The sequence below is a fragment of the Dromiciops gliroides genome, chromosome 4 (assembly GCF_019393635.1).
Source record: "Dromiciops gliroides isolate mDroGli1 chromosome 4, mDroGli1.pri, whole genome shotgun sequence".
Taxonomy (NCBI): domain Eukaryota; kingdom Metazoa; phylum Chordata; class Mammalia; order Microbiotheria; family Microbiotheriidae; genus Dromiciops; species Dromiciops gliroides.
Genome location: NC_057864.1, coordinates 366061440 through 366077534, shown reverse-complemented (window position 1 = coordinate 366077534; position 16095 = coordinate 366061440). Strand labels below are relative to the sequence as shown.

General features: G+C 38.1%; 1 non-coding gene across 1 annotated transcript; it reads right to left on the bottom strand.

The window, feature by feature from the left end:
• Positions 1–14913: 14913 nt before the first annotated feature.
• Positions 14914–15020, bottom strand: LOC122726867. The gene has a single exon (XR_006352860.1). It is a non-coding gene; the product is annotated as a U6 spliceosomal RNA (small nuclear RNA).
• Between the last annotated feature and the right edge of the window lie 1075 nt (positions 15021–16095).

Genomic DNA, 16095 nt, shown 5'->3' with positions numbered 1-16095 from the left:
TCAGGAGGACCTGAGTTCAAATTCAGCCTCAGACACTTGACACTTACTAGCTGTGTGACCCTGGGCAAGTCACTTAGCCCTCATTGCCCTGCAAAAATAAAAAAGTATGTATGTATGTGTATGTATGTATGTCTCTATGTATATGTATATGTATGTATCCATCATTCCTTTCTAGGCTCCTGATTTCTGATTTATTTTCTCTACTCTCTTCTCATCTGGGAACTTTTTCCTTCCTCAACCGCTTCCCTAAATTTCAGCCTTTTTTATGTTATCAGGTTCTTCCATTAAAATGTTACCTCCCTGGGGCAGCTAGGTGGTGCAGTGGATAAAGCACCAGCCCTAGATTCAGGAGGACCTGAGTTCAAATCTGGCCTCAGACACTTAACACTAGCTGTTTGACCCTGGGCAAGTCACTTAACCCCAATTGCCTCACCAAAAAAAAAAAAATTAAATTAAATTGTAACCTCCCTGAGGGCAGGGGCTTTTATTTTCACTTGTATTTGTATTCCTAGCACTTTAGTGCAGCATCATAGAAAGTGCTTAATAAATGCATATTGACTTTACTTGATATATGATATATGTATGTATATACTCTATATATGTATAAATTATTTGTATTCTTACAGACACAATACATATGTCTTGCAAAAAAGTAGAAGTATATAAAATATAACACTTTCAAGTTTGAGATGTCCTTTGCTTATGTTGTCTCTTTAAATCCACAGAACAATCCTATGAGGCAGGTATTGCAGATACCATTTTACAGATGAAGAAACTGAGGCTTAGAGAGAACAAGTGATTTGCCCATAGTCACAGAGGAAATACAAGTGTGTCTAGGTAGTATCTCAGGCAGAATTTGAACCCAGGCCTTCCATACTTCAAGTCCAATTCTCTAAGCATTATGCAACACTGTATTGTATACTGTGCAAATCACTGTGCTAGGCACTGGAAACTCTGAAAACAAGTATGAGGCATGTTCCCTGCCTTCCAAGAAATTGTAATTTAATTTAGAAGGTTAGCCGGGTGTAAATGAAACAGATGAGCAACAGTAAAAAGCAGAATATGATTAAGTTTAAAAAAAATTAGCATTAGAGTTAATGAGTATTACTGGATTTCTGAAGTCAGAAAGATTAGGAAGGATTGGAGAGGTTTCCTGAATCAGATAGAACTCCCTGCAGAACTAGAAGAATGTGGACTAACCTTGGAACACATGTATCCTTCTTCCTTTTGTGACTAGTCTTTGAGTTGGAGATCTCTTTTCATACTTACATCAAATAAATCAGGAACCAAAACAAATAATAGGTGCATGACTGTGTAATGATTGGAATGATGCCACCTGCTGGAGACTTACTGTAGAAGAGTTCCGCCCATGAAGCGAAGGTCTTTGAGGGCAAGACCAGGAGTCTTTTCTTTGGCGTCAGGAAGTGACGCGGGCTAGTGGGAGAGACCTGGAATTCACCACACCTTTAAGTTCTTTAAGAGCACAAAAGGGTGCTTAGCAAATCTTTTGCTTTTTATTTTTGGTTTTTGGTTTTCCTTGTTTTTTGACTTTTGTTTCTTTTGCTTTTCTTTAAAACTAAACTAAGTGACTTTTCAAAGACATTTTAAGTATATGCTGTGGGTGAGGCCATCGGGCCTCAGAAGCTACCAGAATTCTTTTTTTTTTTTACTCTTTCTTTTTGAAAGAGGGTTATTGAACCCTATTGCTTGATACCTCACTGAAAACATTGAATATTGAATCTTGCTAATTGAAGTCTTATTTCTTTTTGATGAATTAATCACCACTTTAAGTATCTGCTACTGTTATACTAGAGAATTCATGTATAAGATGATGTGGTCTACTTGCTAAAAGAAGATTATGTAATAATATCTAAAAGAAGATTATATAACGATGTCTAATATAATCAGCTATTTATATTCGTTTATTATTTATATGTCATTGTACTCTGGGTATGGTTTGGAATTATTGTATATATCACTAATATATTCTCAGTTATGCAGCATAGCATGCATTTTTACCATCATACTGTTTTTGGTGAAATTAATATGAGATTTTGGAAGTATGGAAACTTATCATTTCAGAGACTAACATGCTGTGAACTCTGATGCAGGCCCTGGAGAGAATATATGTGCAACAAAAGGAGAGACAGGTATACGTAAGTCCATGGTTTGCTTATGATGGTGACTATGTAGAGCACAATTACCAGGCACAGTCCAGTATTCATCCTCTCTCCCTCCTAATTTAACCTAATTTAACTGAACTTATTTATCTTTTTATCTCACTCAGTTGAACTCACCTGTGGCCTAGCACAATCACTGGTTGTCTCAGAACCATGAGATATGGTATGATAACCTTTCCATAACATTTTCAGGTGTCATGAACACATACTAAATTTGGCTTTGATCCAGACACATGGTGGTAAAAAGTGTTACAGATTGCATAACTACCTCAACCCTCTATTAGAAGTCTAAGGATATAAAGGAGGGAATGTAATGGAATTTATTAATTTGATCATTGACAATGCTATGCTAAGGTTTAGTAAAAATACAGCAATTCAAACAGTTAAAGAAGAGAATCCAGCTTTTCAGACCAGAGTCCAGAATCCAGTTTCCTCCTGATGACATCTTACCACTTCAAGAAGACAAGAGAACTAAGAGACTTTATATGTTTTGTTAGTTTTTACTATCTCCTTTCTGTTATAATATACACTATCTGTAACATGTACTCTCTGCAGAGGCTCTCCTTTTGCAAGACTAATGTCAAAGGGTCGGTTCATAAGGACAAAAAAAATCGCCCCTCTGGACAAAACTTTCCTCTCTTCCTTTTCTATATTGTTGTTCACATATTAGTTAGCAATAGTTATTATATTCTTTTTACTGTTCCGTCAAGGAAATATTTTGTTTCTTGAGGAACAAAAGGGGGGAATGTGGTAAAAAGTTTTAACAGTCGGTTAGATAATGGAGAGATGCCAGGTTTTTTTTTTAGGACCACCCTTTTGGGGAGGAGACCAACAGCATGAGCTACGCACACCAGTCCACCTGAGACGCACGCCAGATTGCCTGCTGAGCCCTCGACTTCCGGGGTGCGAGCTTAAAAGGCAAGGAGAGAACGGAAGTGGGGCTTTTTCCTGCTCCGCTGGTCTCCTGGCTGCGCTGCACAGACAGACGCGGACTGGAGTTTGACTCGGCCCGGCTCTCAGATAACAGCACGCGCTTGACTCGGTTTCTCTCCCCAAAGGTGGCCTTCGGTTTTGGTGAGTTTTATACAGAATATAGACTAAGCCTAGACTTAAGACGATTTGTATTGTATTTCTACTTTCCTATCCTTCTAATCAACATCACCTTGTGACTACCATACAATAAAAGTTCTATCTAGAAAAACAGTTTAGCTAGAATTTTAGCCCTTAACAACTGTAGATAGAAATTCCAAGGGTGAATAGAAAATAGGAGTGGCCAGTCTGAGCAATTGAGGAGAAAATTTTAAAGACTTGCATCTCAAAGTAATTGATGAATGTAGACAAGACCAGGAGAAGCATACAGGAAGAGGACAACAGCATGAGTAAAGGCATGGAGGTGGGTCAAATTGGGTGTCTAGGACAACAAGGACTCTGATCCAACTGAATGAAGGAAGACATTGGGGAGGGCCAAAACAAAGGGGGGAGGGTTTTTTAAACTCCCCAACACAATTTTACAAATTTTTAAGTCTATTAGTCAGTTTAGAATAATTCCCATTAGAGTAAACTGCTATGATCCTTTGGATAACTAGAATTTGGTGGCATTGATTAAAAAAAAGTGGGGGAACCACTGCCTAGGGCTTAGAGATCTTATTTAAAAAACATATACTATTTCTTTATGCTATTATTTCTTATTATAGAATTTACTATTTATAATATTGTTTATTATACTATTTATGCTATTATTTACTTATCATACTATTTATATCACTTATACAATTTTTATTACTTATACAAATTACTATTTATACTATTTACTTCCACTATTTCTACTATTATTTACTTTTTATGCTATTTACTATTTATACTATTGTTTACTTATACTATTTACTCCTACTATTTATACTATTTTTTAAAATTTGGGGGGTTTTTTTTGTTGTTTTTTTTTGCAAGGCAATGAGGGTTAAGTGACTTGCCCAGGGTCACACAGCTAGTAAGTGTCAAGTGTCTGAGGCCGGATTTGAACTCAGGTACTCCTGAATCCAGGGCTGGAGCTTTACCACTGCACCATCTAGCTGCCCCTATTTATACTATTTTTTGCAATTATATTAGGAGTATAAGCATAGAGATCACTGGTGTGATTTGATTAACAAGAATTCCTCAGGCTCTCTTGCCCACTTACTGTTAAGAATCCTTCCTTTACACCTTTCCATTCCTTTTCTTGTCAGGAAATCAATCACGTCTCAAAGTCACCAAGTCTAGAAAACTTGGAGCTGCCTCTCCTTGATTGTCTGCATCTAAGCACCAAATTCTTGTTTTTCTTCATGATGTTGTTCCTATTTGTCCTTTCTTTTCTGTTTTCACTGCCACCATTCACATCCAGGCTTTTGTCATATGTGCCTAGGCTACTGTAGTGGCCTCTTGGATTGAGTCTATGCTTCTGAGATTTTACTCTCCATTAGATCCTGGATGCTACTATTTCTACATAGATATTCCCCAACAACACTTTCATGTCAAAGCCCTCCTCAGAAACCTTTAGGGCCTCCACAGGACAAAGTTCAAATTCCTTAACTTGGCATTAAATGGAGACCTTCTGTAATCTGATTATAATCTATTTTTGCAACCATATTGCAACCATTGCTATCTTGCATGAATCATCCATGCTAATCAGACTCATCTACCCACAGTGTCCCCTTATTAATTCCTGCCTTTACGACTTTGCTAAGGAGCTTCATTTCCAAGTGTTCTTTCTCATTCTTCTTGGCCTAGTCAAATCCTACTCAATCTTCAAAGGTCAGAAATTTAAGTCCCCTACTATCCTTAGAGTCTTGCCGAGATAGCCGAACCAACAGTGATCTCTCTAACTAGGCACATCGTACTGACCATGTTCAATCTTGGGAGAATCTAATGACAAAGGTGGTTATTTTGTTTCTCACATTTGGCTAGTTAACTCACCTACCCCCCCCTCTGCCCCCCAGTGCCCTGAGAACAAATTATTTAAATCTTAGAGTTCTGGCTCAAGTCTAAATCTCCACAAAGTGGGGGATTAAAAAGGTACTCACTGTGCAGTATGAATCAGTTAAGTATTTTATTCCTACACACAAATTTCAGTGCTAAACGTAATACAGAGTGGATACTGACAAAATGACTTAAATATGATTCAGTAACTTAACATGACTACTATTACAATTTACTTGGAGGCTGATATTTAAACCTGATCAGAACATAGGACAATTTGCAGTAGTGCTGATTAGGCATTTTACATTGTCTCCCTCAAAATCTGTATCTTTTAGCAAGATCAGGGACTTGGTCTCCTCTTCTTGTTGGTGGTTATCTCCTCCAATGAAGAAATTCCCTTTCCTTCCAGTCTGCTTCACTCAAGGGACCCTGAACCTATGGATCTCCCTAACTCAGAAGATCACCTTCAAGCCTGGACAGAGTTCCCTTGAAGTTGAGTCTTAGTCACCTACTCAGGAAGGAAAACAGAAAGAAGAAAATGTAGCTGACTTTATAACCACACTCACCTAGTAGAATTCTCCCTTGCTGACCAGTGACCAAAGTTGCTAGGATGCTAGGATGGGAAAGTGCCAACTCCGTTTCTCATGTCTCATTGGAAGTCTTCTTAAGGGTTCCACAGTGCCACATGGAGGGTTGAAGAAAGACACAGAGCTAGAAGTTATCCCTTGCTTTAAATGATATAACACACTGCTCCACTCATGGTGTTGTCATAGGTAGAGAGAGGATGAAGGAACCACTCATATAGCAAAAAGAAATCAGAGATGTTATACAGATTAGAATATACCAGGCAGTACACAGAATGAGTGAGTTCTTCCACTGGAAATGATATATCTCTACTTAATCAAGAGAGGGAGAGTCCTTGATCTCCCCCAAAGGAAAATTTCTCAGAATCTCTAGGGAGGCAAGCTGGAAATCAAGGACATGATGAGGCATTGTCTACACATTTTCTGACTTCCAAATCTCTCTCTCCTTCTATCTCTGTCTTTCTCTCTGCCTCTGCCTCTGCCTCTCTATCTCTGTCTCTTTCTCTCTCTGTCTCTCTCTCTTTCTGTTTCTCTATCTCTTTGTTTCTTTCTGTCTCTCTGTCTCTCTCTGCCTCTGCCTTTCTGTCTCTTTCTATCTCTGTCTCTTTCTCTCTGTTTCTCTATGTCTGTCTCTGTCTCTCTCTTTGTCTCTGTCTGTCTCTGTCTCTCTATCTGTCTCTCTCTGTGTCTCTATCTCTTTCCTGAAATGTGTTCTGTCTTAACAATTTGTGTTTTCTTAATGTATCAACCTCATTATTTTTCTACTACCTACCTGTACCACCTCCCTACTGAAGGATGTAAAATAAACATTATTAAGGTCCTTTATTACTCCTGTACTATCAATAAGTATATTGCCGTGGACATATGAGAGGGTGGCTATTGAAAGATTGTTTTAAATCACCCTTATTCCCACTCTTCAGTGGGTATCCAGTATAAAACAAATGTACATTAAGACCAAATAACTTGAGAGATTCTTTTCTCAGACTTTCCTCCCCAGAATGAAGGGAAGTTGGATGTTCTGATAAATAGTGACTCCCTATATACTGCACAAAGCTGGCCAGATTGTGAAGGCTGAGGGGCTGTGGGATAGTGCTAATCTAGCCCACCTAAGGGAGCTCTTTGACAGGTAAATTATGAATACTCAAAAATAGTAGATGATAATGAAAATGAGTTAAACATCTGGAATTGACTCATTATTCAGCTCTGAGTAATTACTATTGGGGATAATATTTGTTTTGGTTCTAAAAAGATTTAGACACATAAGTAAAATTCAATTGAATTCTGCAGGCTTTTCCTAAATACCCCCTATGTGCCAAGCATTGCACTAAGCAGTGGGGATATAAAGACAAAACCCAAGCAGCAATTTCTGCCCTCAGGGGGTTTACATTCTATTAGAATGGGGGAACAATTTGAACATAGAAAAAATGAATACAAACTATATCATAAAATAAACACAACATTATTCCAGGCAGGAGTACTAATATGTGTGGGCAAATCAGAAAAACACACACACACACACATATTTAAGCTGATTGCATTAAAGCTGATCCTTGAAGGGAATTAAAAATTCCAAGAGGCATAAGTGAGCAGAGTATCAGCCATTTAGTCAACTAGCACATCTAATGGGCAGTTGGAGATGTGACCAGAGGTTGAGAGAAGTTAGGTCTGGATAAGTAAATCTGAGTGTCATCTGCATAGAGATAATCATTGAAATCATGGAAGCCAGTGGTATCCATCACCAAATGAAATCACATAGAAGGAGAAGAGAGCCCAAGATCAGGCCTCTCATTATGTATAAAGTTAAGGAGGCTAGAGATGGAATATCATATATAAGAAAGAGCAGAGAGGCCATTTTGGCTGGAATGTAGAGTACAGTTGAAGAAATAATATGAAATTGGGCTGGAAATATAGTTTAGAGGCAGGGAGTGAGGGTCTTTTGTACATTATCCTAAAGACAATGGGAAGATACCCAAACTTACTGAATAAAGGTCAGATCTATGTTTTGGGACTATAGGTTTGACAACTGTGTGAAAATGGTATTGAATCACAGAATTACAGAATTTCAAAATTGGAAAGACTCTTAGTAGTCAATCAGTCTAATAATTCAGTTAGGAGAAGAAGAGGAAGAAGAAGGAGAAGGAAAAGGTGAAGGAGAAGGAGGAGGAGAAGAAGGAGGAGGAGGAGGAGTAGTGGAGATGGAGGTGGAGGAGGAGGAGAAGAAGGAGAAGGAGGAGGAGTAGTGGAGATGGAGGTGGAGGAGGAGGAGAAGAAGGAGAAGGAGGAGGTAGAAGAAGAGGAAGAGGAGGATGAAGAAAAGAAGGAGAAGGAGGAGGAGGAGAAGATTAGAGGAAAGCAAGTGAGGGCATTGATCATAGGCAGTCTTGCAAGGAGTTTAGACACAAAAGGAAAAGATATGGGATCATGGGATGATCTAGCAGGCATGGATAAATCCCCAATACAACACACTAATCCTCTTGTCATTGAACCTTAAAGACCTCCAGTGAGCATGTTACCTACCAAAATAACCCATTCTTCTCTTGAATAGCTCTAATAGTTAGACTACCTTTTAAAAAAATCGCATCTTTCCTAATAGCACCTTTTTTCCCCAGTTCTTTTCATAGTTCCTTATTCCTCATATATTAAAACTTCTTCATACCCTCTATACACATCCCTTTGCTCTCTGAGTAATACACAATTTGAATTCTTCAGAGACTATAGTGTTCCATGACTCCCAGCCATATGACAATACTGGTAGAATATTGATATTAAAAACATGAGTCTGTATCTGACAGAAGTTTGAGGTCATTAAAAGAAGGTCACAACTTCTCTAAGGCGATTCATGTTGCTCACTTTCCTCTGTTTAATTGTGAACCCAAATCATTGTCTTGAGCACCTAGGTGGAGCAGTGGATTGAGTGCCAAATCTAGAGCCAAGAAGACTCATCTTTGTGAATTCAAAATTAGACTCCAAAACTTACTAACTGTGTAGCCCCGGGCAAGTCCCTTAACCCTGTTTGCCTTAGTTTCCCCATCTGTCTAAGGAGCTGTAGGAGGAAATGGTAAACTACTCCAGTATCTTTGCCAAGAAAACCCCCAATGGGGTCATGAAACTATTAAGTGATTGAGTGAAGATTTGAACTTAGGTCTTCATGACTCCAAGTCCAGGGATCTATCTGCTACATCACCTAGCTTCTTCTTTCATTTACTCTGGGAACTTATCATATGACACCCTCATAATTGTGTCATGTCCCTCACAGATTTCTTATATATACATTTAATCTAATTCAGCTGCTTTTCCTAACCCAAAGAAGTCAAAGTCCAAATGTAGACTATACTTGATGAAGAAAAAAATGTTTTATAAACTTTTTAAAGATCTTTTTCTCTATTTGTTATTTTCTTTTCAGTTTCATCCTTAAATGTCTTTGGGATAATTTTGCTTAGTTGACTCTCTAGCCAAAATTTTTTGATAATAGTTTTATTCTCCACTTCTCTGTTTTTCTTACTTGATGTTCATCCACTCTCTCCCACCACCTTCTCAATAAGAGTTTACAGATAATTTTATATTGGTGTTGATTTTAGTTTTGATTATAGACGATTTTGAACTGGTGTTGCCTTTAGGTGTCACCTCTTTATTTTTGACAGGTAAGTCAAGTATTTGCTGACTAAGGCACTTTTTATCCTCTTTTAGTCTCCCTCTTATGGTAACTGATGCATATCAGTTAAATTTCTATATGAAATTATTCTAGACCATGTCCCTTTTCTTTCTTATGCCTATGTCTTATTTTTCATTAGTGATATCTTATTTGAATAGTCAGTTTTAATTACATATTCTGTCTTGTTCTCATTTTAATTTTCTTATTGCTTTGGACTAATTTTGATCTGTGCTTTAATAAGTCAATGGTCTGATTACACATAGACAATTAATTCAGCAATGTTTTCTTTGAGGTCAGTATCTCCTTCCCTCAAGGTGAACCCTACTCTATATGTGACACTTATCTGTGGGGGCCCCTGGAGTTATACTAGCTCTGTTTCCAATATGGAAGATTAAAGTTATTTAACTAGGCCATAAATCTTTTAGGTTCAGGGGCCCTGGCTTATTATAATTTTATATTCTCTATAGCACTTAGTAGATGTTTAGTAAAGACTGATTATCATTAAAATACAATTCACACTTCTCTATATTACAAATGTTAAATATGTTGCTATATTCTACCCTTCCTCTGTGTGATTGTGAAGAATCACTGAATTCATTATTCCAAATGCATTCCATAAATAACTTTTACATTTTCCATTTAATTAAAAGATACACATTGCCAATAAAACTATTTTCTGGGCCCACTCTTTTGTCTATGTTATGCTATGATTCAAAGTCATAGAATAATAGATTTATAGCTTTAAGAGACCTCAGAGGTCATCTAGTCCAGGTACCTCATTTGACAGAGGAGGAAACTGAGGCATAGAGAGATTCAGTGATTTATCTAAGATCACAGAAGTAGTTGGCCATCAGAACCAGGATTCCAACTGAGATCCTCCAGGTCCAGAGTTAACACTCAGTCTTTTATACCACAACTCTTAAAAAGAGCTTCAACCATGATCTTCAAAAAATTCCACCCATTTCCTGGTCTCGTGCTTCTCTTAAGCCAAACTCCCCCCATCCCACCTTCAACTCTTACATTCCAGGAAAGGCAGCTTTATTTTGTTCATTCATATAAGTTTTCCTCCTCCTTTCTCAGAGCCTATCCTAAATTAAAATCAAACAAACAGAAAAACAAACTCCCTCATCTTCTCCTCTACCTCAAGAGAAAAGGGCAGAGTTCTGGGAAAGGAAAGGTAATATTCATTAAAAACTAATTCCAGGGACAGCTAGATGGCACAGTTGATAAAGGACCAGTCTTGGATTCAGGAGGACCTGAGTTCAAATCCGGCTTCAGACACTTACCACTTACCAGCTGTGTGACCCTAGACAAGTCACTTAACCCTCATTGCCCTGCAAACAACAACAACAATAAAAAACAAACGACCTAATTCCAGGACCCTCAAGCAGTTAGTAATGAATAACCATGAAAACATTTAATAATCAATGAATCAGATGCATTTATTAACCATTTACCATATGTCAGGCACTATGCTGTGTTCTGGCAGCTGAAAGACAAAAATGAGATGTTCCTGGGTCCCAAGGAAGTTATATTATAAATGAATATAAGGTGTATACCAAAAAATGGAGAGTAATTGAGTGGGGGGACACTAGCAATTGGGGAAATCAGGAGAGGCTTCCTGAAGAAGGGCCACTGAGAATATTTTATACTGGGGTTTTCTATCATGTATTTGTTTAAAGTCCATAGCTTCTGAGGAACATCTGACTTTCAAGTTCTGTGGTTTTATGAACTTAAGAATAAGGAAGCTCTGTGGTGGATGGATTGGAGAGGAGAAAAGCTGAATACAAGAAGACTGATTAAATGGCTGAAATTAATAGTCCATGTGAGAGGTGTTGAAGGCCTAAACAAGGGGTGCTGTGGTGTCAGTGAGGAGAATGGTATGCCTGATATGTGAATGAGAGTGAAGAGTCAAAGATAACTACAAGATGGTGGACCTGAGTGGAGCCCTCAACAGAAATAGGGAAGTTAGGAGGAGAGAAGTTAGTGAGGGTCTTTGGTTTTGGGGGGAGGTGGGGTGTAGGGAAGATAATGAATGAATTTAATATTCTTGTGGGATATCCAGGTATAGCTGTCCAGAAGACAGGTGGAGATGCTAAACTGGAGCTCAGAGGAGATTATAATGAGGGAGACCCAGGCTGCCCATTGCTGTCAAGTGCAAAAGCTGACCACCTCTACCTCTCCATGACTCAAACGAGAGGTTGAGTCTGGCAGGAGAGAGGAAAAAAAAAAAAAAAACAAAAGCCAAAAGGGAGGTTCCTACCTCAGCTTTTGTGTGATAAGAGGAAAGAGGAATTCCCCATACCCTGAAATGTTGGGCACCAATTATGTTTTGGGGGAGATTGGTGGTGGTGGGGTTGGAGTAAGGGTTCTTAGGAATTTCTCTTAAGAATTACACCCTCTTGCACACAAATCCAATTAGAATAAAATAATAGTTTATTTAGGCACTAGGGAAAGGAAACCAAGAGAGAAGGACTTCTCAGGGGGAAAAGGCATGGCACAGAGGCATGGCTCTCTGAGATACCTATCTTCTGGAGCAGGAGACAGGCAGTTACTTTTATGGAGCACTAATGGTGGTCTGATGATGTGATCATCTGACTGTGGAAAGTTCCCTTATTGGGGGAAGACCATCCCCCACTGCTGGTGGCTAGGGGAAGTTGGGTGAGGGGTGGCTCCAGATCTCTCAAGCCACCTCCCCCTCACACCACAAAGGCAGCCTCCACACCTAATCTTATCTCCCTGAGGGGTGGGGAAGACTGGAATGAAGGGTAGTGGTCCTAGAGATAACTCAGTCCACATCCTGTGCCACTTAACTCTTTAAGCGTGTCTGTCCTTTGGTTTAGTTGTTCAAGGACAAAGTTCTTTGATTTACCCCAGAAAACTTCTGAGGTACCTCGGGTTCAAAACAGATATGATTACTGAATCCATGATAACAGATGAGGTGGTGAGAAGGAAGAGAAAAAGGAAAGAGGGGAAAGGGAATGCATGGAATAGAGATCTATGGGCCACATGCTATTGGGATTTGACCTTCTCTCCCTGTCCTTGTCTACCAGAGGATGAAGACACTAGCTATGACATAGTCCCAAAGCTTACAGCAGGAAGAGGAGGAGAAGAGGTCCTGAAATACCTGCCAAAGGAATACCCAACATCTGAATAATTGGAAGGAGTCTCCACTCTTAGAACTCTAAGCCTTTGATCTAACTTTGTACTTGCTGTATAATTTCCCAACAGATTTTCTTAGCACATGCTGCTGCCAGAAAGAGCACTAGAATTATAGAAAAGAAAAACAGCTCTGCTTTGAAAGTTGCCAAATATCTTTCTGGTCATCCTAGGGACCAGAATGCAAGGCTGCGAAGTCTAAAGATACTGTAATTCATGGCCATTACTTCATAGAGGACCTTTTCCTGTTTGTTAAAATGACAATGAGCTCTCTACAGGGCTACGAGATATTTTATCATATCCTAATGGTGTGATTTGATTTCCAAATGTCCACTTTTTTTTTTTTTTTTGCTCATTTATATTTGATCAAAGCTTCTCAGGGCAATTCAAAGTCATATGATGACAATAAGGAAGTGACAAAAGACTGATACTTGTGAAAGATTTCCCACTGAATTTTAAATAGGCCAGTAGAAAAATTAATTTGTCTTCTTGATGATGTTAACAGAGTAAATGAAGCACAGAAGAAAATAAATTTGGATTTAGGGAAAGCTTGGGGGGATAGAACAAATCTAATGAAGAGCCATACATGCTCTGTTATATGAATTCAAAGGAGCACAACAGAAGGGACTGGCTCGAAGGCCTTCTGTTTTTTAAATAATAACTTAGAACAGCTCTGGGCTACTGGTGATTCATTACTCAACAATATCAAATTAATGTCTAATTCAGTTACCTTGAGGGCAATTGGCACAACTCAGCTGTAGAAACAAACTATAATATCTCTTAAATTGTATTTTAAAATAAGCTAGGAAAACAATCATTTATTCAAATGATTAGGAATTCTGTGATTGGTCATAGGTCAAGGGGCTGTGATATATACTGTTGTGTTGTTTTCCCTGAAAGAATACATGCTTCTCATAGGCAAGATCTGCTTGATTTCTACTGATTAATTGGTGGTTCTCCTTCTATTGAAAAGCAATGCTCTTTTTGATTCCTGTATCTATCTTTACATCTCCAGAGTCTTTTGTGAATGGAAATAGCAATTTTTTTTCTCATTGACTTTAGAAAACAAACAAAAAGCTTCAACCTTCGCACTTCATATTCTGGTCATCGGATTATTGACAGAACAGGAAAGGATTTTAAAGATCACAGATCAACACCTTCTTTTTACGGATGAGGAAGCTAACTCGGCCAAGGTCACACAAGTGGAACTTAAATTCCTTGATTCCAAATCCAAAGTGTTTTCCAGTATTGCACCACCCTTAAACTTGCTTATTTGTCAGTTTAGATTTGTTGAGACATCTCTTCTTCACCTCTTATAGAGCTGTTTAATGGTAAATCCTTCTACCTTTGGACCTCACCAATGGGGGCTTGTCCAGTTTTAAACAATTGCTCAAGGACCATATCCCAGAGACTTCTTTAATATAACATACAGCATAGCCCCATGCATTGGAAGACACAATGAATCTCATTTGGTAATAAAGAAGGACTGGAAGAATCTGGAAGTTATAGAGGTAGTTTGAGGGTGTAGCAGAGAGGAAACTGGACCTCTAGTTAAGAAGACCTGAGTTCAAATCTACTCTCATACATTTATTAGTTGTGTGGCTCCAGGCCAGTAGCTTAACCTCTGTCTACCTTAGTTTCCTTATCTGATATTTGGGATATATTAGCACCTGCCTTCCATGGTTATTGTGAGGAGGATAAAATGAGATAATATTCATAAGGCACTATGTAAACCTTAAAGAACTATATAAATGATAGTTATAATTATTATTAAGTATGGACATATTAATATTTTAGAAGCTAAAAGTAGTAGTAAAGGGTAAAGCCAAGAGGATATATCTACATAGAGACTGTGTATTCTTTCTGTCTTGCAACATATCACCTTATGGACATCTAAGTGGCTCAGAGGATAGAATGCTGGGCCTGGAGTCAGAAAACCTGAGTTCAAGTCTGGCTTCAGGACACTTACTAGCCATGTGACCACGGGCAAGCCACTTAACTCTATTTATCTCAGTTTAATCAGCTGTAAAATGAGCTGGAGAAGGAGAAGTCAAACGACTCTAGTATCTTTGCCAAGAAAACCCCAAATGGGGTCATGAAGAGGCAGGTGTGACTGAAATGACTGAACGTCAGTAACAAAAAAAATTGCCTTCATGCTCTGATAATCTCAACATCTGTAAATTAACTAAATCCTAAATACAATGAGTTCTGAACTTGTCTATTATGTGTAGGTTACTCTTAATCTCACTGAGCATCAGTTTCTTATCTGTAAAATGGAGATGCTACTTATACCACCTTCTTCACAAGTTGTGAGAAAAAATGTTTTGTAAACCTTTTCCCATCTTATTTTTTGTGGTTTTTTTTTGATAAGATGATTAAAGTTTATAAAAATATGGAACGTTTCACTAATTTGCATGTCATCCTTGTGCAGGGGCCATGCTAATCTTCTCTGTATCATTCCAATTTTAGTATATGTGCTGCCGAAGCGAGCATCCCAACCTATTTTTTGAAGGAAAAATATCATAGGATCATAATTTGAGTGTAAAAAGTGACCTCAGAAGCCAAATTCATGCCTTCATTTAAAAGATGAAACTAAGGCCCAAGGATGTTAAATAACTTGCCTAAGGTCAGTTGCAAAAGTTAAGGATTAGAGGTAGAATTTGAACTTAAATCTTGTGAATTATTCAGAAGGACCTAGTATGAGAATGGCTGAAAATGTACAGGGTAGATAGCTCATCTCACCTAGTACTGGACCCAGAAATCTTATAATGAAGCAAATACTACCAGAGAGTGGTTTATACGTTTTTGTGTATCTGCTTAGAGCTTCCTACAGAACCTTTAGGTCTCCTACATTTTCTAGGGGTTAAGATGTCCAAATATGCATTTATTATTCTGAGTGCTTATATAGGACCTGGGAAATTGTCAACTATAGCAGCAAACGCCTAGACAGGAGCTATACATGAACTACATTTGGAGATTTTGCTAGTATAAATATTGAGTGATGTTGAAATAAATTTTAAAAAACAAAGAAGAAAAAAACAAACAAAAAAAACCAAACCCCATGCCTTTCTTGAGTCAATTCCCCAGATAGGACTTGCTCTATATAAGCCTTAAGCTTAGAGATCTTTTTCCTATGGTTATACTTCATGTGTATTTTGTATTTACTTATTTGGGTATCATTGCCATCTAATTAGAGAGTAACTCCTGGCAATGACATTTTTTTTTCTCCTGCCTTTGAGTCCTCAGTGCCTGGATCATAGTAGGTACTTGGTGTCTAATGAATATAATAAAAACATTTCACATCCACAACAAGAAATTATCATTAAGCACCTACTCTAAGCTAGGTATTGTGCAGTCATGAGATTATAAAAAAGAAAGATGAAACAAGGGGCCCTTAGGGAGTTTACATTCCATTACATCCTGGGCTTGAGTGGCCTCAGCTACATATACATATACCTCTGCCAGGTGTGATATATGTAGGATTAAAAACCAATATTTAACTATAGACAGAGTTGTACATTCTATTTTATTTCAAAAAAATAGCAAATGTATTAAGAACACAAACCAT